At 38.9% G+C, this 22,789-nt stretch overlaps 1 long non-coding RNA gene across 1 annotated transcript in view; it reads left to right on the forward strand.

Annotated features, from left to right (window-relative positions):
* LOC120316168 overlaps nucleotides 1-21,648 on the forward strand; it is a 36,746-nt gene extending 15,098 nt beyond the window's left edge. The window contains exons 2-3 of the long non-coding RNA XR_005558876.1: nucleotides 8,424-8,490; nucleotides 21,359-21,648. This is a non-coding gene — a long non-coding RNA (uncharacterized LOC120316168). The remainder of the gene's footprint in view (nucleotides 1-8,423; nucleotides 8,491-21,358) is intronic.
* Nucleotides 21,649-22,789: the final 1,141 nt, after the last annotated feature.

Raw genomic sequence — 22,789 nt, forward strand, 5'->3', positions numbered from 1 at the left:
AAAGGGGGGGAAGAGCCCAGCAGATGCTTAAAGACCAACAGATGAATGGACACCTGAATTACAGGTGGTCCTCCACCTACAGCAGTTCATTTAGCGACTGTTCAGAGTTACAATGGCACTGAAAAAAGTGACTTATGGCCGTTTCTCACACTTACGACATCTCACACTTGCAGCATCCCTACAGTTTCATGATCAAAATTCATGCACTTGGCAACTGACTCATATTTATGACCGTTGCAATGTCCCAGGGTCATGTGATCCCCTTTTGCAAACCTTCTGACAAGCAAAGTCAATGGGGAATCCAGATTCACTTAACAACCGTTACTAAATTAACAATTGCAATGATTCACTTAACAACTGTGGGAAGAAAGGTTGTACAATGGGGCAAAGCTCGCCTAACAAATGTCTCACTTAGCAACAGAGTTTTTGGGCTGAATTGTGGTTGCAAGTCAAGGGCTACCTTATTTTCTGAGGCATATGAGGTAGCTGCTGAAAATGTCTTCTCTTTTACAGAATGTTATGGGGAGCAAAACATACAACTAATTAAGAAGCTTAACTGCCCCACAAAAATTTTCATAATTTAGCTTTGTAGAACTAATACAAATAACACAGGAACATTCGGTACCATTCTGACTGCAGAAAGTTTCAGGTCCCATAAGGAAAACCGGAAAAAGTCTATTCTCACATATGCAAGTGTACTTAAAAAGAATGTTTGGATATTTCAGATTCAGCAGAAGGTTAAATGATGCACAGAGACGTGAGCTAGTCTACCCAATTTTTTTGGGGGGGAGGGGAAATCACTTTCAGAAAAAGGTCTTGACAGAGACCTCTGAAACTGCTAACTCCATGGATACTACTGTTAGTAATAAAAATAGAGCTACGACTTGGAGAAAAAACAAACATCAGTAAGGTCCCAGTAAGCCCTTAATTTTATATATGGTCAAGATAATAATCTCTTTCTATCCTATGCAATTATAACTCAAATGATATTTTTTATTTATTAAATTTGTATTTTACCCATCTCATTGTTGAAGTAACTCTGGGCAGTTTACAAACTAGATAAACAAATATGTGTCATATTCTCAATTTCTGGTACATTATAAATACATCTATGGTCATCTTAGGAGATTTGATTAATCCTTCCATACTTTACTATTGTATCTAGTTTTGTACCCTCTTAAGATGCATGAGCATATGGGTATTTAATATTTTAATCTAAAAAGTACATTTGTAATGGCTCATCCATATCAAAATACCACTTTTACTGAGAGTAGCTATGGCTCTTAGAGCAGAGGTCCCCAATCCCTAGTCCATGGACCAGCCCTGGTCCATGGCATGCCAGAAACCAGTCTGGTGCAAACAAGTAAAGCCCCATTCGTCGGATGCAGGTAGCATGCAAAACCATGCCCCCTCCAGTCCGTGGAAAAACCTCTCTCTACAGAACTGGTTCCTGGTGCCCAAAAGGTTGGGGGCCACTGTCATAGAGCTTCTGACTCAGACATCTGGGCAATCATTTTCTTAACTTGTTATCCAGGTATTGCTAAATAAAAGACAGGATGCCCACTACTTCCAATTAGCAAGTTGCAGGAGGAATCTTAATTGAAGTTCAGCATGTCCTATGAAGTACAACCTTGGGATGTATTAATTTTCACAGAAGTAATTTTCTATCAATAATGATATGCCCTAATTTTGAATAAAGTGTACCTATTCCTAACTCAGCTCTAAATACAGCATCTAGAGTTCTTTTACCTGTACCCAATATAATCCCCAATTGTGTTCTAAAAGTAATACATTGTACATAGGAGTACAATAAGAATTGACAACAATCTAGACCAGCGATCCCTAACCTTTCTGACTTTGTGGACCAATAATGCAGATGGTGGCAGTGGTAGTGGTGGGGAGGGGTTTTATATGTGGGTGCTCCACATGCACAAATGCAGCTTTGCAGGTTTGCACACTCGCTTGCCGCTTGCTTGGCCCAGTGCCCAACAGGCCGCAGCCCAGTACTGGGCCATGGACCGGGGGTTGTGGACCTCTGATCTAGACAACAAGACTTGTCTAATGGCTCTATTGTTGGGGTGGAAGCATTTTTTATGATATTTGTTACTATGACTTTTTTATTTGCAGGTTTTTGTATTTTTGTATTTTCTGCTTTTATCTATTATTGTGCGCTGCCCTGAGTTGCCTTCAGTGAGATGGATAGCTACGGTATACAAGTTTGACAAATAAATAAATAAATATATGTGTTAAGCTCCATATTTCATCCCCATACAAGAAAGCCAATGTAGCTATAGCTTGTACAGCTTGATAATTGATGCTGAGGCTCCAGGTGGCATTGATTCATTAACAGCCAATTCATACACACCATCAATCTTGAGGGAGCCATGGCCCAGATTCAGAAAACAGTACACTCCCAAGTAAGGAAAGGTGATAGCTTGCTCTGTTGGCTCGCCATCTAAAACCTATCTGTGTTTGTTATGTCTTTTTCTAAAAACTGGAACCTTTGACTTAAGCTTATTAATCAGACTATTACCATGACAATAGAAGCCAAACCTACTTAACAAGCAGCACAGTCCAACTTGAGAATATGTTAACAAAATAATGTCATCAGCATAAAGCAAAGTATTAAAGTACATGTTAACTACCTTTAGCATATACACTTCAAGATCTTTCATCAGCCCTGGTATATCTTTGATATATAGACTGATTAATATCAGTGGAAATATGCACCCCTGCCTTTATTTGTAAGTATTAATCCAACTTGTTATAGCTCTTTTGGTGCCAAACTACACTCTCAGACATGTGTTTGTATAGAAGCTTTGATCAGTACAAGTAATGTGGGCTACATTTTGAGGCTGGTCAATTTTCTCCGTAAAATTCCTCTGCTGTACCAAAATCTATAAAAGCAGGGAACAATTGTTTCCCATTGTTAATACACTGTACTTTCCGGTGTATAAGATGACTTTCGCAAGCGTTAAAATTGGCGCCGAAGTCATGGGTCGTCTTATACGCCAAGTCGTCTTATACGCCGGAAATAATGGTAGTTTCCGGCATATAAGACGACTTTCTAGGCATGTGACTTGGCACCAAAGTCGGGGGTCATCTGAAACACCAGGTTGCCTATATGCCGAAATATATGGTATTTAGGAATTAGTTGATTCAGAGCAAAACAACTGATGATGATAGAATGACCCTGCCTTCTGCCACACTGCCCTTCTGCTAGAATGCAATTTTCTATCACCCAACTCACAATTCTGTGGAGAAACCTGACATATATTTTAGTCACAATATATATTAAACTAATAGGCCTATCCACGTAGTCCTCAACTTATGACCATAATTGAGCCCAACATTGCTGTTGTTAGGTGAAACATTTGTTAAGTGAGTTTTGCCCTATTTTACAACTTTTTCTTGTCACAGTTGTTAAGTGAATCCCTGAAGTTGTTAAGTCAGTAACATGGTTGTTAAAGAAATTTGGCTTCTCCGTTGGCTAAATCAGTGGTTCTTAACCTGGGCGATATTGCCCCCAGGGGGCGATTTCATTTTTCAGGGGGGTAATGGAACAAAAAGGGGCGACGCGGGGGCGAAGGAACGAAAAGGGGGAGATATGGGGGCGATAGAGCAAGAAGTTTTGGGGACACTTTTGAGACTTTTTCGTACAGTGAATCACTGTATATCTGATGAAAGGGGGAGCGCTTCTTTCAAAATATCACATGCTGAGTGGCTCTGTAAAACATTTTGTATTGTACTTTTTTAGCATGCACTCCAGTTCGATATATTTTCTTTGTGTCTTTTTAATCCTTTTTACAGTGTGCGTGACTATATATACTTTCCTTGAATCTTAATTTAGTTTCAGAGTTTTCGTCTTGAAATTCTTAGTTCCTGCATTGCGGTTTGTTCTTATGCCCTTTTTATATTTCTTTCTGCATCTTAAATTTCACTTCTAATTCAATCATTAAATGTTACTCTTTTTCTTTTTGGGCATTTCACTTTCTTGCAATTGAATTTTGTTTTTAGTGGTCATTACATTTAAGTGTCTTGAATAGATAAGATAATAATGAAATATATGTATCACGAAGTTTGGGAATAAAGTGATGGGTGGCACCAAACTTTTTTCACACAGTTGAGATATGGGAAAAAGACTGGAAATAAATTATTTGCATCTATATGTCCTGATGACAATTTTAAAGAAAACAAAAAAAGTGTTTGGATAAATTGAAGAATTATTTCCTATGTTGTGATTGAGAAGGTTATGTTGGGGGAGGGGGGTGATGACAACTTCCTCATTGGCTCAAGGGGGTAATTTGTTCAAAAAGGTTAAGAACCACTGTGCTAAACCACCTGGTTTTAACCTGCCTCGCTCTGTCTGGTCAAAATTGAAGAGACTTAGGTGTGTTACTGGAAGAAGTTCCTCTGCTCTGTATCAGTGAGGGATGAAAAGATACTGTTCTGTCCCAGCCTACGTGAGTCCTTGTTAAACTCACAAGGAGAAACCCCTTTTCCAACAAGCAGGCTGGAACCGCAGGAAAAAACCAATCCCCTTTTATTATTTACAGACCTGAGTAAAATATCCAAGGGCAAGCAAAACACAGTTCACTGAAACTTGATTCCTTAACACAAATGGTTGCCTTCAGCAACCAGCAACCAGCACCTCCCACACCTTCCCTTTTATTATGTAGCCAAGGCGTGGCTTCCTAATGCCTTCTGCTTTGCCTTTGGAGCTGTCCTATTGCATTCCTCTATCCAACTCTCTTTGCCTGCCGGCATTTACGTGCATCCTGGATATCTTCCAGCTGTGAGTTATCACTATCCAACTCAGACTCCCAGCACAGCTGTGTCTCAGCCTGAGCGCGAGTAGAGGGGCCAGGCTCCTCGTCAGACTGTAAGCCTTCCTCTGATTCTGATGTCCCTCTAGGCCAGTGGTCCTCAACCTTTTTAATGCCGCGACCCCCAACCGGTCATAAGTCGAGGACTACTCAACTGGTGCAGCACCGTTTGCAGAATGGGAATTTTGGCGGGCTCAGCAGGGCAGAGACAGCCTGGACAATTCCTATTGGCTTTTGAAAGCCAATAGAATTAGACTCTATTCAAGAGAGTCTATTCTATTGGCTTTCAAAAGCCAATAGAATAAAAGGGAGTAGCACAGCTAAGGAAAAGGGGGAAAAAATGGCAGACTGCGTTGTTTGGCGACCCCCATGAAATGGTCGTTAGACCCCAAATGGGGTCCCGACCCACAGGTTGAGAACCACTGCTCTAGGCCCCTCCTCCTCCTTCTCTGATTCCCCAGACTCAGCTGCCAGGTCCACTGGCTGACGAGGAATCACAACAGATACCTCTTGTTGTGCTTATGGTACTGATATGCAAACTGTTAAACATATTGTGCAAGACTGTTCACTTTCTCTGGTTCTTTAGAAGGTCTTCATGAAGCAACTCCAGAGGCGATCACCTGGATAGCTGAATTGGACATCCATACCCGAGTAGAAGTTCTGTACAAAATTATGTGGGTTGTGTGCATATGTTTACTTCTTTTCTCTAATGTTCTCATCATGCACTAAATAATAATAAATAATAACTACAATTACACTCTTCCATCCAACTGGGATGCAACAGGTGTTATTTACAATATGCCTCTCAATCATAGATCCATCAAGATTTCACCCATTACACTTCCTGTGATGGAGACCACTGAGAATAGGCTAAATAGGAAATGGATGATGCTGTCCCAATGTACAAAAATGTTATCAACACATTTAAAGATAAAATAATGTTAGAGCGAATGCAGCAGCCAAGTTCCACAAAGCATGTCAAAGACCATACGCCAAAAGGCAGAAAAACAGTGAAATATTCAGGGATTTCTTGCAAACATTAATCGGAGATCTATAGCTCTGGTAGCTAAAATGAATAGAAGCTTTCAGGATCTGTGATGATTTTAACATCACCATCAGTCCACTATTACAGGTGCATTTTTGTTAACCTCAGATGAATTTTTTTCAAAAATATTCATATAATATTGTAAAAACACAAACTATAGTTGTTATAACTATATTACAGTCTGTATCTTAGTAATGACAGGTGTAGTAGGTTAGTGTTAGGGACTGATTAATCCTACCTATGATCTTATATTGTTAGTCAATTATCTTGGGCTGTATATGTTGAACTAGATGATCTTTCCAGTTCCATGATTTTATGTGGTGGAACCTGCTCCTGATATATACATTTCTTGATTGATCAGTAGAAACATCTGCTAATGCTTTTTTGAGGGCTTTGATTATTAAGGGAAACATGCTCGAAGTATAAAACCAATTATGTGAAACTGCATTCAGGTACTTGTTTTTCCATGGCATTCCTATAAATTGTATAAAAAAAATTCAGTACTGTTGTAGATGTGAGAAAATTAAATACACCTGAATTAAAGATTTATATATACATGAATGCATGCATGCATACATGCATACATATTCATACGTACATACATACATACAGTACATACATACATACATACATTTGAAAGAGACATAGTATTTAGCACCCAGCTGCTTTGGGGGAGGGGCTGAAAAATTCTTTGCATTTGGCCCGAAATCAGAGCTACTGGCTTAGTATACTTGAAAATCCTTCTGCTGTCCCAACCATTCAAGTTCTTTCTGTAAGACATTTGAGACCCTGATTTCCCCCTTCCCTTTACTTTTTTTAAAAAAGTCTCTGGAATGTAGATATTTTGGTTAATTTTCTCCAGCTGTCACAGAGTCTCATATGAAATTGAGAATATTCTAAAGAAGAAGGGGGGAAATGTAAATAATAGAAGATTACCGTTACATAATCGCTGTTAAAAAGGGGGGAGGAGTACATACTGTGTGTGTATGTGTGTTATGTTTTGTTTTGTTTTGTTTTTGTTGGTTAAAAATTTTAAAAAAAATAAAAAAAGAAAGAAATTGACCTCATGGAATGACCACTTCCCAAGCCCTTGATTTAAGTGTGTTTTTTTAAGCTTTCATCACATCATCCCCACTGCTGTCTGAGACCGTAAATTAATCTATGTATATGTGTTTGTATATTTATTTCATGAAGCTTACTTTTAAGCACATTTATTAGTGTATGTGTGTGTGTATCATATTAACAGAATAACAGAGTTGGAAGGGACCTTGAATGTCTTCTAGTCCAACCTGCTGCTCAGACAGGAAACCCTATACCATTTCAGACAAATGGCTGTCCAATCTCTGAAATGGTCCGTGAATCAATATTAATTCATCTGATTTAAATATCTGTATCTAGATCTAGAAATATCTAGTTCTAGATATATTTGATATATGTTTTACATATTGATATAATGATAGCTGTCTTCTAATACTTGAGGGGCAGTCAACAGGGTTGACTTATTCCCCAAAGCACCACAGGACAAGACAAGAAGCAATGGGTGGAAACTCATTAAAGAGACATCCACCCTGGGACTAAGGAGAAATTTCCTGACAGTGAGAACAATTAACCAATGGAACAGCTTGCCTGGTGTTGTGAGTGCTCCATACCTGGAGTTTTTCAAGAAAATATTGGACATTCATTTGTCCAGGATGGTATAGGACACCAGAGCTCCAGAGCCGCATGTGGCTCTTCGAGCCTTCTCCTGCAGCTTCCAGCCTACTCTGCCATTTGCAGAGAGAGAGAGACAGAGAGAAGCACTTGCACTTCTCTCTCTCTCTCTCTCTCTCTCTCTCTCTCTCTCTCTCTCTCTCTCTCTCTCTCTCTCTCTAAAAAAGAGTGGCCTCACTGACAAGCTTATTGGGTGGGGCTCCTCCCTTTGCTGCTTCTCTGCAGGAAGCAGGAAGAGCCAGCCCAATAAGAACGTGTGTCAGCTTGTTGGAGAAGAGCCTGAAGCCAGCTTGAAAATCAGAGAGAGGGAGAGAGGGGAGAGAGGGGGGGGAGAGAAAGAGAGATAGGGAGAGGGAGAGGAAAAAGAGAGAGAGAGAAAAAGAGAGAGGGGGAAAAAGAGAGAGAGGGGGAGAGGAAAGAGAGAAAGAGAAAGAAAGAGAGAGAAAGGGAGAGAGAGAGAACTCATGCACAGCAGCCTCTGTATTTTTTAATTAAACTCTTCAATCAAGCTCCCCATCCCTTGCGTGTGTGTGCGCATGCGCGCGGGTGCACACACAAGTTTTGCAGCTTTCAGTGTTTTCTTTTCTCTGGGAAATGGGTCCAAGTGGTTCTTTAAGTGTTTAAGGTTGCAGACCCCTGGTATAGGAAATCCTGCCTTGGGCAGGGATTGGACTGGAAGACCACCAAGGTCCCTTCTATGATTCTAAATGATCTCTTCTCAATGTTCTATAAAACCAATAGTACTGTAGATGTTGCCACTAGAAAATGACCATTGAAAATATTTTGGATTTTGCCAGCATTAATCAGACTCAATGACTCTTTTTTTTCTGACTCCTCCCCAGATTTCCTACAACCACTTCGCCAAGTTGCAACTGCTGAAAAACAGCAGCAGTTTTCCACCATTTGGAGGTGAGAAAAAATGAAACTGTAACATTGTCTTATAATAAACAGATAAAAACAAGCAAAGACAAAAATATCCCTCAACTTTTCCCAACTTGAAAATCCATAACAAGAAACTAAACCCAGAATTATGACAGGCCTTGGCCTGTACTATTCTTAAATTCTCTATGATTAAATATCTTCAAAAAGTAGACATGATGAAAGCATCAGTACTTGGCATATTCACACAGTTTCTGATCTAGAATTAAAATTTGCCCTGATCCTTGACTCAGTTTTTTTGATGAATGCAGAACTATGCAGACTCCATTAAATGATAAATGATGACTGTATTACCACCCACTAGGGGGAGCCATTTAAAGCAGGACTTTGGACATTCTAGGAAATGTAATGGTGATGTCAAGTCATTCATTACTCATTAAAGTCCTGCCAGTCTTAAAAGAAGGAAGTTTTCCATTTCTGAATGGCTGCTCTTGAAGAAAGCTGGAAAGGAAATAAGGCAATGAATTTACATCTAAACTTGTAAAACCCAAATGAAACCTATTTTAAAAAATAATGAAGATCCTTGGGTTTTCTCTTAGTGCTGTCCTACTATATTATGGATACATAAAATTCCAAAGAGTTGGTGTTCAGCATTTTCCTTCAGTACGTATATATGTTAGGCATGGTTACATTGAAATGTGTTTGTGTTTCAAAGCAATAAATATAATATAAGAGCACACCCTAATTGGCCTCTAGCGTCTGCAATATTTATTCAGAATAATAGTTATTAATAATAGGTGTAATAAAAAAATAAAAAGTAATTCCTTTGGAATGAGTGCTCTCCAAACATTATTATTAGGAATTCTTTTGCTTTACCTTTTAAGGAAAGTAGCAGCTTCCAACATGTCAGGTTTCTAAATCACCTGATAGTTTGAAAAGAGGTATTTGAGTAATTTCTCAAAGCTACAAGGTGAATACTTTACTGGCTCTATTGTTTTAGAGCCTGAGCTCTGTAAAAAAAAACATCTGGCATGTAAATTAAAAACATTTCCCTTTCTATTTAATTGGATTCCATTTTGCTGCAGAGTTGAATAGTGACAATTCTTGTGAAAAATGACAGGATTCAGGGATTTCTATCCAGCTTGCTCACAAGATTGCCAAGTTTATCAATAGCAACATGCCCAAGGTAGTCAGACTCAGGCATGGATTTGCATAATTAGACCAGAGAACCCAAAAAGGAAAATAAGGCTGGATGCATTCATCTGTAGAATCAGCCTAGCCTTGTTCTGTTGGTTAGTGCTGATGGAAGATCAGTTGTCAGGGATGGGGGAATGAATTGGTTGAGAGATATGGGCAAACACATTGAAACAGCAAGAGCCCATTGAATTAATGCCATTTACTCAAAGTATTAGGTAAGATAGTGCACCAGAAATAATAATGGTGAGCTAATAGCGATGTATGAACTTAGCTATTATGGTTTGCAGTCATAACTTATATCAACCCATCCAATTGTGCCTTATTCAAACAAACCGTAATGAAGCAAACATAGAACTATGTTATGAATCAAACATTCTGAAAATTATGTCATGGATTGATACATAGTGAATTCCTCTTTTGTTTTTAAAAAGAACTACGTATAAATGGAAGAGAAATCATGGATATAGGAGCATACATGGGAGGGGGGTCAGAAAAAGGTCCAGTTGGTGACCCGAAAACTGCAGCCAAAGTCTTGTCCCCTTTTTTATCTGTGATATGTGCAGTACCATTCAAAAAAAGAGTGAGGCTTCAATTGCACAGCTATGGCTGCCATCTTGATTTTGTTTACCTCTCCTATGGACACCCATGCACAAATGAAGTTGACCCACTTTGATAGATACTCCTTCCAAAATGTACTTGATGAGGACTCTAGAGAAGGTTCACAACCAAACAAAGAAGCCATAATCAAATTTACCACTCCTACTCTTCTGGTTTTGCAGTTCCCCTTCCATTACTGTAACGCACTCTACATGGGGCTACCCTTGAAGGGCGTTCAGAGGCTGCAGTTGGTTCAGAACGCAGCCGCGAGAGCGATTGTGGGCGCGCCAAGGTACGCGCACGTGTCACCTATCCTCCGCGAGCTGCACTGGCTTCCTGTGGGTCTCCGGACGCAATTCAAGGTGTTGGTTATCACCTTCAAAGCCCTTCATGGCATAGGGCCAGGTTACTTACAGGACCGCATTCTGCCGCACAGCTCCCAGAGACCAGTGAGGTCCCATAGATTGGACCTCCTTCAGGTCCCGTCGGCCAGACAATGTCGGCTGGCGGGCCCTCGGGGAAGGGCCTTTTCTGTGGTGGCTCCGACCTGGTGGAATCAACTTCCCCCCGAGGTTCGAACTACTCCCACCCTGCTGGCCTTTAAGAAAGCCGTTAAAACTCTCCTGTTCCGGCAGGCCTGGGGCTGATGTCCCCGGGGGGCCGGGATATGATCGGACTCCCGGTATGACTGGATTATTTTATTGTTTTACGACTGTTTTTAACTTTGTACGCCGCCCTGAGTCCTTTGGGATTGGGCGGCATATAAATATTTGTAAATAAATAAATAAATAAATTTTTTTTTAAAAAAATCACATGGCTGTAAATATCACTTTCTTTCCATAGAATGATCATTTTTGGAAATACAATAAAGGCCATACATTTATAATTCCAAAGAGAGATACATTAACAAACCATTGAAAAATAGGAATAATAGCACAATAAAAAATAAACAGGATGTTATTTACTTGAAAGACTCTCAGTTAACAAGCAGGATTATGGCGTTGAGTTGAGCAGAAGTGTTTCATTAAAAAATTAGGAATGCTTATTCTCTTATGGATTTAGGTGAACACATGTCCTGTTTCCTGAACAGGTTTGAGATCTCTATAGTAAAAATATCCATTTTTCCCTTCCCAAGAATCATTGAGTTATAATATTACATCTCATATATTAAACAGTTTGCAATTATTAAATAAACTTACTCTAGGCCAAATGAGTATCCGGCTGGTGTTCTATCCAGTGGTGGGATTCAAATAATTTAACAACTGGTTCTGTTCGCCATCATCACTGGCGCGACACACCTCGCATATTCATCATCACCCCATTGTCATCATCACCAGTGTGACACGCGTCGCATTGACATCATTGCTGCTGTGATATGCGTCACATTGACATCATCACTGGCACAATATATGTCGCATTGACGTCATCATCGGCATGACACATCTCGCGGCAGTGACATCACCAGCACAATGTGCCTTGTAGATTTATAGTAACCAATTTGCCGAACTTAATAAACCAGCTGGTGCGAACCAACTGAATCCCACCACTGGTTCTATCTGATGGGTCACTAGAGGAATAAGATAACCCTTTGGATTCTTTCTATCTTTTTGTACCTCTGCTTATATGTTTCTTTATCTACTGAAATGGGTAGTTCAGGAACCAGAAGGCAGTTTCCATTAGAAGATAGTTAGTATTAGACCAGTGTTTCTCAATTTAACGGTTTTAAGATGTGTCGACTTCAACTCCTGGAATTTTCAAGCTAACATGCTTAGGTCTTTGCTTTGCATGCCAAATGGGGAAATTGAGGAGTTGAAGTTCACACATTTTAAAATGGCTCGGGTTTGAAAAAACACTGGGTTCAACCATCTGTAAATAGATTACCTGCTGAACAATAGGGGCACGTAATCATCATATGTATCAGTGAGAGTGTGAAAGTGATTATTATTATAATAATAGAGTTGGAAGGGACCTTGGAGGTCTTCTAGTCCAATCCCCTGTTCAGGCAGGAAACCCTATACCATTTCAGACAAATGACTGTCCAGTGTGTTCTTAAAAATTTCTAGTGTTGGAGCATTCACAACTTCTGGAGGCAGGTTGTTCCACTGATTAATTGTTCTAATTGTCAGGAAATTTCTCCTTAGTTGTAGGTTGCTTTTTTTCTTTGATTAGTTTCCATCCATTGCTTCTTTTTGTCCTGCTTTAGACAGATAGCATTTATTGTCATTTTTTTCAGGTGCTTTGGAGAATAGGTTGACACCCTCTTCTTTGTGGCAATCCCTGAGATATTGAAACACTGCTATCATGTCACCCCTACTCCTTCTCTTCATTAAACTAGATATACCCAATTCCAGCAATCTTTATATGTTTCAGGCTCCAGTCCCCTAATCATCTTTGTTGCCCTTGTCTGTCCTCCTTCTAGAGTCTCAACTTCTTTTGTACATCATAGTGAGCAAAACTGGATGCAGTAGTCCAAGTGTGGCCTTACCAAGACATTATAAAATGGTATTAAAACTTCATGTGATCTTGATGCTATCCCTTTGTTAATGCAGCCTAGTACTGTGTTGGCTTTTTTGGTAGTGCAGCACACTGGCTCATATTTAAGTGATTGTCCACTAGGACTCTGAGATCCCTCTCACACTTACTATTATTGAGCAAAGTACCACCTACACTGTACCTGTGCATTTGGTTTTTCTTGCCTAAATGTAGAACCTTACTTTTTTCGCCATTGAATTTCATTTGTTAGATAGCGCCCAATGTTCAGATCTGTCAAGATCTTTCTGTATCTTAAGCTTATCTTCTGGAGTGTTGGCTATTCCTGCCAGCTGGGGGATCATCTACAAATTTGATGAGTTCTCCATCTATCCCCTCATGCAAATCTTTAATGAAGATGTTGAAGAGCACTGGGCCCAGAACAGAGCCCTAGGATACCCCACTCCACACTTTCCTCCATGTAGATGCAGTTCCATTGAGGACCACATGCTGAATACAGCCAGTCAGCCAGCTACGAATCCATATGGTGGTGGTAACCCACATTTTTCTATATTATCAAGTAGTAGGTTGTAATCTACTTTATCAAATGCCTAACTGAGGTCCAAGTAAATTATATCCACAGCATTTCTTTGGTCCACTAATTTTGTTACCTGGTCAAAGAATGCAACAAGATTTGTCTGGCATGATCTGTTTTTGACAAACTCATGTTGGCTTTTGGTAATAACTTTGTTTGCCTCTAGTTGTTTACTGATTTGTTGCTTGATTATCTTTTCCAGAATCTTCCCAGGCATTGAAGTCAGGCTGATAGGTCTGCAGTTTCCTGGATCCATTCTGCTTTCTCCCTGTTGCTTGTCACCTTCTTGCCATTTTCTATCACTAATGAACCAATGATTTCCTTAACTTTTTTCTTGTTTTTTACATGTTGAAAAAAAACTTTATTATTTTTGACTTTTGTCGCAAGCCTTAGTTCATTTTGAGCCTTAGCTTTCGTCACTTCATCTTTGCAGGCTTGGGCTATTTACTAATATTCTGCCTTAGTTATGATGCTTCTTTCCACTTTTTAAATTTGTCCTTTTTGTCTTTCAATTTATCAGAGAGTTCTTTATACAGCCATTCTGATTTCTTTTGAGAGCTGTTATTTTTCTTCTTCATTGGTATTGTGCTAGACTGGGCTTTTATAATCTCACTTTTCAAAATTTCCCAAGCTTCTTGAATTGTTTTCCCCTTGAGGATTCTCATTCATGGAATCCTTCCTAATCTCTTTCTAAGTTTATTGAAATTAGCTCTCTTAAAGTCCAAGACTCTAGTTTGACTATGTTCTATTGCTTGTGTTTGCATAATGTTGAGTACCAATATTGCATGATCACTCCCCCACAAGGTTCCTGTAGCTTCAACACCTTCTATCATTTCATCTCTGTTAGTGAGAATTAAGTCCAATATGGCTGATCTTCCAGTTCTCTTCTCTACTTTATGGGAGACAAAGTCTAGATCCTTGAGGGAAGGAACCGAGAATAAAATAATAGCAGATAGCCATTCTTATTTATTAAAGGCAATTTCCAGATCTAAAACTGTGCTAAATTGTAGCAGTGTTCTACCAGGAAAACGAACCTTGTCCCTGCTAAACAAAACCAATTGAAGCACCTCTGATTTTGGGGGGTATTCCTGTTAAAGAAGATTGGAAATGCTTGGAATAGTCCATTTTTCACAAGAACCAGTTTCATGCTCTTCCTTTTCGAGAATCTGCTCTCTATTTTTGATTTCCTTTGATGAGGGAATATCCATGCTTTTTTTTTCCAATCTAGAAATGGGTCTAATAGGAAGGTTTATTGTTAGATAAATCTGGCCGTTAATCCCCTCATCATGGTTAATAAGAAAAGAAAGAGATTTTCCCTCAGACATATGAAATAATTTGTAATTAGTAAAATGTGGCTACTTTATATTGCATGAAATAATTATTGTGGATGATCTGCAAGATATATCACCACGTGTTTAAATGCTGGTATTGTATGGACATAATTTGCTATGTAAAAGGAACATTTTCCTTCCAGCCAGCTGTTCACCATCTCTGTGAGGCTAGGAGCGTTGTTTCATCTATAAAATATTATTTGGTTTATTGTAGAAGAAGAAGGGAACAAAAAGGAACTGTATAGGGCTAGGTCTTTTTCCATGTATATAAAATCCTTTCAGCTCAGTTTTAGGTGACAAACTGCACAGCTGAACAGCCCTCCATTTACCAGCTTGCATATATGAAAGATGTGTAATGCTGACTGAACTTCCCCCTCCTCATCCAATCCCTAAAGGAGGACCACCCTGTCTGCAGAATCTCCAAGGCAAATCATGGAGCGGTTTGATCAGAAACTGCCTTTGTTGGCAGAAATACACGATGTTGCATTAACCAAAACAGCCAGAAAAATTAAAATGAAACCCTTTTTTTTATGGTGGCTGCTTTTTATTTAAATATTCATTTTATTTGTGTAAACGGATCTCATTTGGTCTTTACATACCAACATCAGAGAGCTATCTGTAAGCCTTGTTTACATTTAGCAGTGGAAATTGTTTCAAGCTTTTTGCAGAGCCTTTAGAAACAATGTACACTGGGCAGAGAACATGTTCGATTCTCCCACTGCATCTTCCCCTTCTAAATATTAGACTATCAAAGATAACTATTCAGGAGACAGAATGGACCATATCTTTGATTGAAGTTTTAATCCTAATACGTCCTTCCTTGGACACCACAACCATTGGAACAATGCATCAAACATTATAGTTGTTGTTTTTTTATTTACAAGATCATTAACATTCGAAAGCATGGAACAGCAGACATGCAGAAATTTTGTCAATAATATGGTTGATAAAAGGGGAAACATTTGGCTAGAAATTATGTAAATTTTACCTGTGACGTTTTCTATCAATATAATATGGGTCATTTACTGAGTGCTACTTCCTTTCCAAAAAAGAAGCTCCAGAAAAAAATAATTGTAGAGTGAAATGACATGGCACACATCTCCATAACATAAAATCTTTTCCTGTTAGAACTTTGGTCTAGATCAGCGAACAACATTTCTCGCTTTCTTTTAACCTATGTGAAGCTGTCTTTCCCCAACCTCTTTTGTTTCATAAAGACCATTGTTTCATAAAGACCATTCCAGTACAGATGACAGGTCAAAGGGCATATTATTCAGCAGCTCCATGATTGGATCTCGATTTCATTTTTGCAATAAAGAATTTCTCATACATGTGCATGTGGGAGGATGTAAGTAGGAGGGAAAAAATAACATCCAATCCCTGGGAATTTTGGTTGGAAAAAAATTGAAGTAGGAAGCAAGAAAAAGAATCTTCCCTAAGATTCAGAAGACTACTTTAATTGGAGTCCACAAGTCAATGCTTGACAAATGGGCACAACAATGGATTAATTTGGTTAATTTATTTCTAATTCATGTTTTTTTATATAAAACAATGTGTGATATAAAAATGCTCCAGTCTTTTCTCTGTAGAGAAAAAGTTGGCAATAGAGAGCATCAAATGGGTGATAAGTAGGTAAATGAACTCTTGATGACTGTTCCTGAACAGAGAGTGAGATACCTGAGTTTATTGCAAAGACCTCTACTTGTGTTTGTGCATTGTTAAAAGGTTCATTACTGCTAAGTGTTGCTTAGTATATACTGCAGTAAACACATACAGCTCCCACATTAGACATTACCTTTTCCAAACAGATCACTTGTCTAATGGATCATGTGGTTGTATTTGCATTAAATCTATAACAATCATAGCAGATTGGACTTTTGAAAATCTGGTACCCTTAGCTTTAAGGGTGATACCCAAGATCAAGTGTCGGTGGCCACATCATAGACCAGTGGTGGTAAACCTATGGCACGCATGCCAGAGGCGGCACTCAGAGCCCTCTCTATGGGCATGTGCAGCAGTGCCCCAGCCCCGCCTTCCCCTGCAGATCCCTCCTCACAGCAGCCCTCCCCGGAGGAGAGTCACCCTTGAACGCGGCCCGTGTGGAGCAGCACAGCCAAGATCATGGCAACCAGGCAGCAGAGACAAGACTCTGCCCTCATGGCCCATCATGCTGCGAGGCATGGGCAGAGGGTGTGGCCAACATGGTGCTGCTGGGCCACCTGGGCAATCTACTATGGTGGGCCATGGAGGCGGTGGGTGGCCCTGTGGGTGGGGTGGGGGCAAAGTGGGGGGTGGGGAGGAACGGTTTTGGAGCACTCGGTCTCTAAAAGGTTCACCATCACTGTCATAGACTTAAATCAGTTAAGCCCTACAAAATACCAGTTAGACTGCAGAGCTATGGAAACTGTTGTAAGATTTTGGCAACTGACTCCAGTAGATGTTTCTCACTTCAAAGTAAACATGGACTGGGGGGGGGGAGAGTTATGCTAGTTTAGGAGCAGAATGAAAGGATGTGAAGATACCAGATTTTCTTTGGATTTCTGGTTTATCATCTTCCAGTCTTCCCTTCCCTTCACCTCCCCATCCCTCTCCTCTCTCCAATCCTACCAACCCTTGCCTGACACTCCTGACATTGAAGTCTCTCTGCTTTTTTGAACCATGAACCTTATGAATCAGAGAGAACCCACCCTAGGCTTTGGCTTGTCTAAAAGGACTGACAGTTCCTCTTCAGTATTAATTAAACAAGTAAAAACTGGTTACTTTAGTTAGGAGATATGTGTGGAAAGTACAAATACATATTGCTGGGTGTGTATGCCTAAGGAATGTAGGTTACCCGTGGTTGGACTTTCTTTCTTCAGAAATATAACACAGATATGATATCCAATAATGGTGAATTCTATCATTTTCCTTAGTTCAGGCTATCTTGCGGGTCTTGGTTAGATTTTGCATTTGTCTTTGGTCATACTGAATCCACAGATTTCTATGATCCCACGTATGAATAATCAGGAAGTAATGTTTTTGTCTTTAAAAATAAAGATCCAGGTTTGCAGGATAGAAATCTTCAATAAATAAAGTACAAAAAAAAAAAAAAGGTAGTGCTACAGCTTTGGAGAAGTGTTTCCGTGCTTTGCTATCTAGACCTCAACATTCAACACAAAATTTGGCAGGGTCCATGTGTAATATTGCCCCCAAACTGGAGAATATTCATTGTAATGTTTTTTTTTAAAAAGGGGGGAAGGCCTCCAAGGACTTTAGCTTTGTGCTTGGAATAGATACGCTGAGAAGAAATATTGAAAAATGGATTATTGTTGCAGGAAGTCTTGCTGAAGTTAATAGGTAAGGCCTGTTTTACTAAACGTTTTGAATTCCTTGAGAATGACGGCTAGCATATGGATAGGAGTGACTGGAATGGCATTGGTACCATAAATGGAATTAGGCAAGTATATATTATATAAATTGTTTTTGGAAATAGCACTAATTCTATTTATATTACTAAAATCTCTGCTTTACACATTTAAACAGATGTTTAAATTTGGATGTATGCTAACCATAATCACTCTGCATCGTAAGTTTTGTGGTCTTCAAAACTCATAAAACATTATGGCATTAGTTAAACCCTGTGTGAATGCTTGTCTGAATAATGACAGAGAGAACTGAAAGTGGCAACACACCTCCTTGGTTCAACACTTTTAAATATCAGAATGGCATTCTTTAGCCATTCATAGTAGAAAAGGTACTGGTTGCATCAATTGGGTGGGAGCTCAGCTCCACTGCTATGCTTAATAACAGAGAAAAGTTGTTGGAGAAAGGACGGGTAAAAGAAAAAGCTAATGGAACATGGAAAAAGACACCCTCCAGCCTAAACACTGTAGAAAGCGAAAGAAGACTTAATTAGGAAACTGGAAGGCAAAGAACAAGAACTCATCCTAAGTGAATTGGAGTGTGATGAGCATAAAGAAAACTCTTTTTACAACATGTTCTTTGACTCCCACTGAGTGCTTGTTTCTTAGACTTCCTTGCCTAATAATGTTAGCATTTAAATGGACCAAGGAAGCTTTGATGTTAACACCTCATTGAGGTATAGAGTTCATACGTTGGCTACTCCTATTCTTTGGCTGGAAACAGTTTTCTGCATGGCTAGCTTAACAGGACAACAGAACCTGAATTTGTATAGGAATTGGAAAGGCTATCCCATAAAGAAAAGGGCTACAAACTTCATTTATTTTTACAGAAACCTGCCCTTAATAGAACAGAGCAAATGTCTAAGAAGAGCCTCAGACTAAACAATTAGCAGCTCCTGTTAGAGGCAAACTCCATTCACAGAAGCAGTGGTTTTCAGAGCTGACAAAAATCTTGTCAACAATTGTTGTGGTGATAACATGCTAGGGAAAATTGGAGAAAAATATCCCATCTATTTGGGTTCACTATATAAATTGCAGTAAATCCCATGTGCCATGACTCTAATTACTTACTGTTTAAAGGTAAGAAAAATCAGAGGTCTGGGAAATGTTGGATGAGAAAGTAAGAAGAAAGAGAAATGTGTGAGCTTGACTATGAACAGAGATATAATTACACAGAAGAGAATCTCATTGATTTGCCCACATAAGAAGGCATGTATCACTCTATTTCAGATCCAAATCTAAGCACTATAGGTTAATCTAGGATGACTGATGTTTCCAACTGGCAAATTTGAATGTGCATATATTGAAATTATGTCCTCCACAAAGTTTTACTTCCAGTGAGTAATTCAGGTGCTTAACATGTTGGATGGCCAAATTCCTCATGGAAATCGGATTAATCTTTTTTGTAGGAAGCTTAATACATTAACACACACATACATATTCATACACATACGTATTTATTAGAATTTTACACTGCCACAATATTATGACTCTCAGCCATTTATCAAAAATGAAATGTCCAAGATATGATAATATGACAGGAAATACGAACTGAACTATAAGAGTACATTTATCATTGATTTAAAGCAGTGGTTCTCAACCTTTTTAATGCCGCGACCCCCAACCGGTTGTAAGTCAAAGACTACACAACCGGTTGTAAGTCGAGGGCTACTCAATTGGTGCAGCACCATTTGCAGAATGGGACTTTTGGTGGGCTCAGCAGGGCAGAGACAGCCTGGACATTCCTATTGACTTTTGAAAGCCAGTAGAATTAGACTCTATTTCAAAAGCCAATAGAATAAAAGGGAGTAGCACAGCTAAAGAAAAGGGGAAAAAAAATGGCGGACTGCATTGTTTGGTGACCCCTGTGAAATGGTCATTCGACCCCAAATGGGGTCCCGACCCACAGGTTGAGAACCACTGATTTAAAGCAATGTACTCATTTTTATGGTACTATCCTAATTATTTAAAACGTGCTGCAGAAGGGCTCCATTTAGAACAGCTTCTAGAAGACCAACAGAGTCAGGGTAAGCTTGGCCTTCCATGGAAAACTTTTCCACAAGACAGTGGCCATAGTGGAGAAGCATCTACTACTAGCCTCCAATTTCATCTACTACTCAATTTCATGACTAGTGGGGAATGACCAACGAAGTTTTGCGAGTTGTTTGTGCTGGATAGATCATATTAGAGTCTGCTGGAGTTGGATAGCTAATAAATTAAATACATACACACACTGTATAAATATACATACATATTGGTTAAAGGAAGTGGTCCAGGAGATCCTTGGCACTAAATCCTATATGGCTTTATAAGTTAAAGCCACCACTTTAAATCACACCTGGAATTTACAGACAGTTAATGAGGACCTGCACACAGCTGTAATATATCCTGATGTCTGGCATTATTTAGCATGCAGCCTGTTGCATTTTGTACTAATTGTAATTGATGTAAAGATTAGCTTTTCTTTTTAATGTTTAAAGACTAAAAACAATAATAAATTACAGATCTAATATCAGAAGTATGGCTTTCTTGACCAATTTTAGCCATTTCAAATATTATTTATTTTTAAATTTGAGAGGTTATTCAGTGATCTGTGACATACAGAGAGAGTGAAAGTTCTGATGTTCTTAGCATAGAGTGTTCTATTGTACAGGATTTTTAAATAGCACTTTGGTTCAGTTCAAATGCAAAGAGGACATTTAATTCTTCTTTCCTTCAACCAGACCTGTGAAAAATCTCTCCTATGAAAGATAGTTCTAGTTTCAAAGAAAGAATATGCTTCAGGTTAATGGAAGTATATTCCCTCTTTACAGTTGTACAGCTGTTTCCTTTATTCCATGTCCATACACATCTGCTTGTCACACATTCAGATATGCACTTTGTATGTTTCAGTCAAAGATACATTTAATATCTTATCTGGTCCTAAGCAAGTTTTGTTGACGTAGTAAACAAAGAACTATTTTGTGACTCAGGAAGAACAATACAACTTATTAGGAATCAGAGATGCAATTGATATGACTTGGACTGCAATCCTTATTCTGGTAAGAGAGAACATTGAGGGAAATTGGAGTTCATACTTGAGGATACATGAGTCTTATTTTCCTATATCTGTTGATCAAATCTCGTAAAATGTGTTGCAAAAGTAATGCCAGTACTGACTTTGTGGATTTGTGTAAATCAAAGAAAATGTGGTTGTATTATTAAGCAAGGGGAGGTAGGTATTATTTAATTGAGAAGAAAGTAGATCTTAGATATTCCCTGGTAACTATAGAGGATCACTATATACTCTTTTGCTTCATTTTTTCCAGGTTTTCCACGGTTCCCAGCAACCATTTTCTGAGATGCTTCCATATTTTTAGAATGCTATGGCTCATTATAAGTGCCAGCGACATTTTCTTTGCCTGTGCTAAGGATGAATAAATTTTGGCAATCTAGAAATTATAATTAAGCTCCCAGAATTACTAATTTGTGTCTAGGCAAGCGTAAAACAGATGAAAATTAGACTTCTATAACAATTAAAAAGAAAAAACCCTACTCTTTGATAATGTATCTTCTTAGTTATTTAAAAATATGTCAATTTTTTTCAATGTTTGTTTCCTTCTGCCCTAGTTGATGTTTGACTCTGATGTTGTGACTGATTCAATGTTTTATTACTTTTTATGTTATGTTACATTCTGTATTAAAATATTCCTATAATTTTCCATTGTTAGTTGCCTCAAAAGTTTTTCCAATTGACTAAAATTTTTCTCTGGCAGGAAGAGAGGAGGCAGAGGCATCTGGAGGGTTGGTGGGGGGGAGTAGGCAAATGACAAAAGTAGCATTGTGTTGTTGTGACACAAGCTTGTCCCTTTTATACATGTACCTTGATGTGGCACAAATGTATGAATAGAACAGAGCTTGTGTCACAACAATGCAACATTGCTTTCATCATTTTGATGGAAGCCTCTGATCTCTGGATGCCTCTGAGAGAAGAAAGGAACCAGCCAACCAAGTTGGTAGAACAAAGCAAAAAAAAAATCACTTTAGTATGGGGATTTCATAGTTTTTGCTGAAGAAATGATGGTAATGGTTCATAGATAAAGAGGAATAAGGTAAATGTGCTATAAAGGTGTCAATAACATAGATTGTATGAGAACATGTGCAGGAAATTCTCAAACAACTTCACGTTATTAATACTTTTATTGTACATTTGCCTTATACTTTTTCCATTGATCGTATACCAATTTTTCCCAAGCCAAGATCCTTCAGATACATGGCCTATCATTCCCACACATCTGGAGAGGATTGAGTTGGGAGTCAACTGCTTTATATAAATAATGAAAACTGCCTATTGTCCCATTAGATCAGCTGCCTGTGGTTGCCAGCTGTTCTGAAGGATGTTAAGCAACTGCTACTGCTACCATTTTCTTTTTAGTTCTCTTCTCTATCCATGTACCTTATGCTAACCGCAAAGGAAGACTGCACTGTAATTACAAATAATTCTTACATGTCTGATCCGATTAATATGAATGGCTTAAAAACATGAATATCCCAAAGCCATTTAAACCGTGGGTTCCATTTATAAGGTCAAAATGGGAATGAACAACTGTTAAAATATCCTTCTCAAGTGCTGCCTTAGTTTCCTTCCCCTGAGCTTGGGCCTCCCTTGTGAAACTTCATTTATTAGCAGCACAATTGCCAGCCCCGTCCTTTTAGCTTCACTCACTTTTCATTATGCCACAAGGCCTTTCTAAATTCCT

The sequence above is a fragment of the Crotalus tigris genome, unplaced genomic scaffold (genome assembly GCF_016545835.1).
Source record: "Crotalus tigris isolate CLP2741 ecotype Arizona unplaced genomic scaffold, ASM1654583v1 scf7180000019267.1258330, whole genome shotgun sequence".
Taxonomy (NCBI): domain Eukaryota; kingdom Metazoa; phylum Chordata; class Lepidosauria; order Squamata; family Viperidae; genus Crotalus; species Crotalus tigris.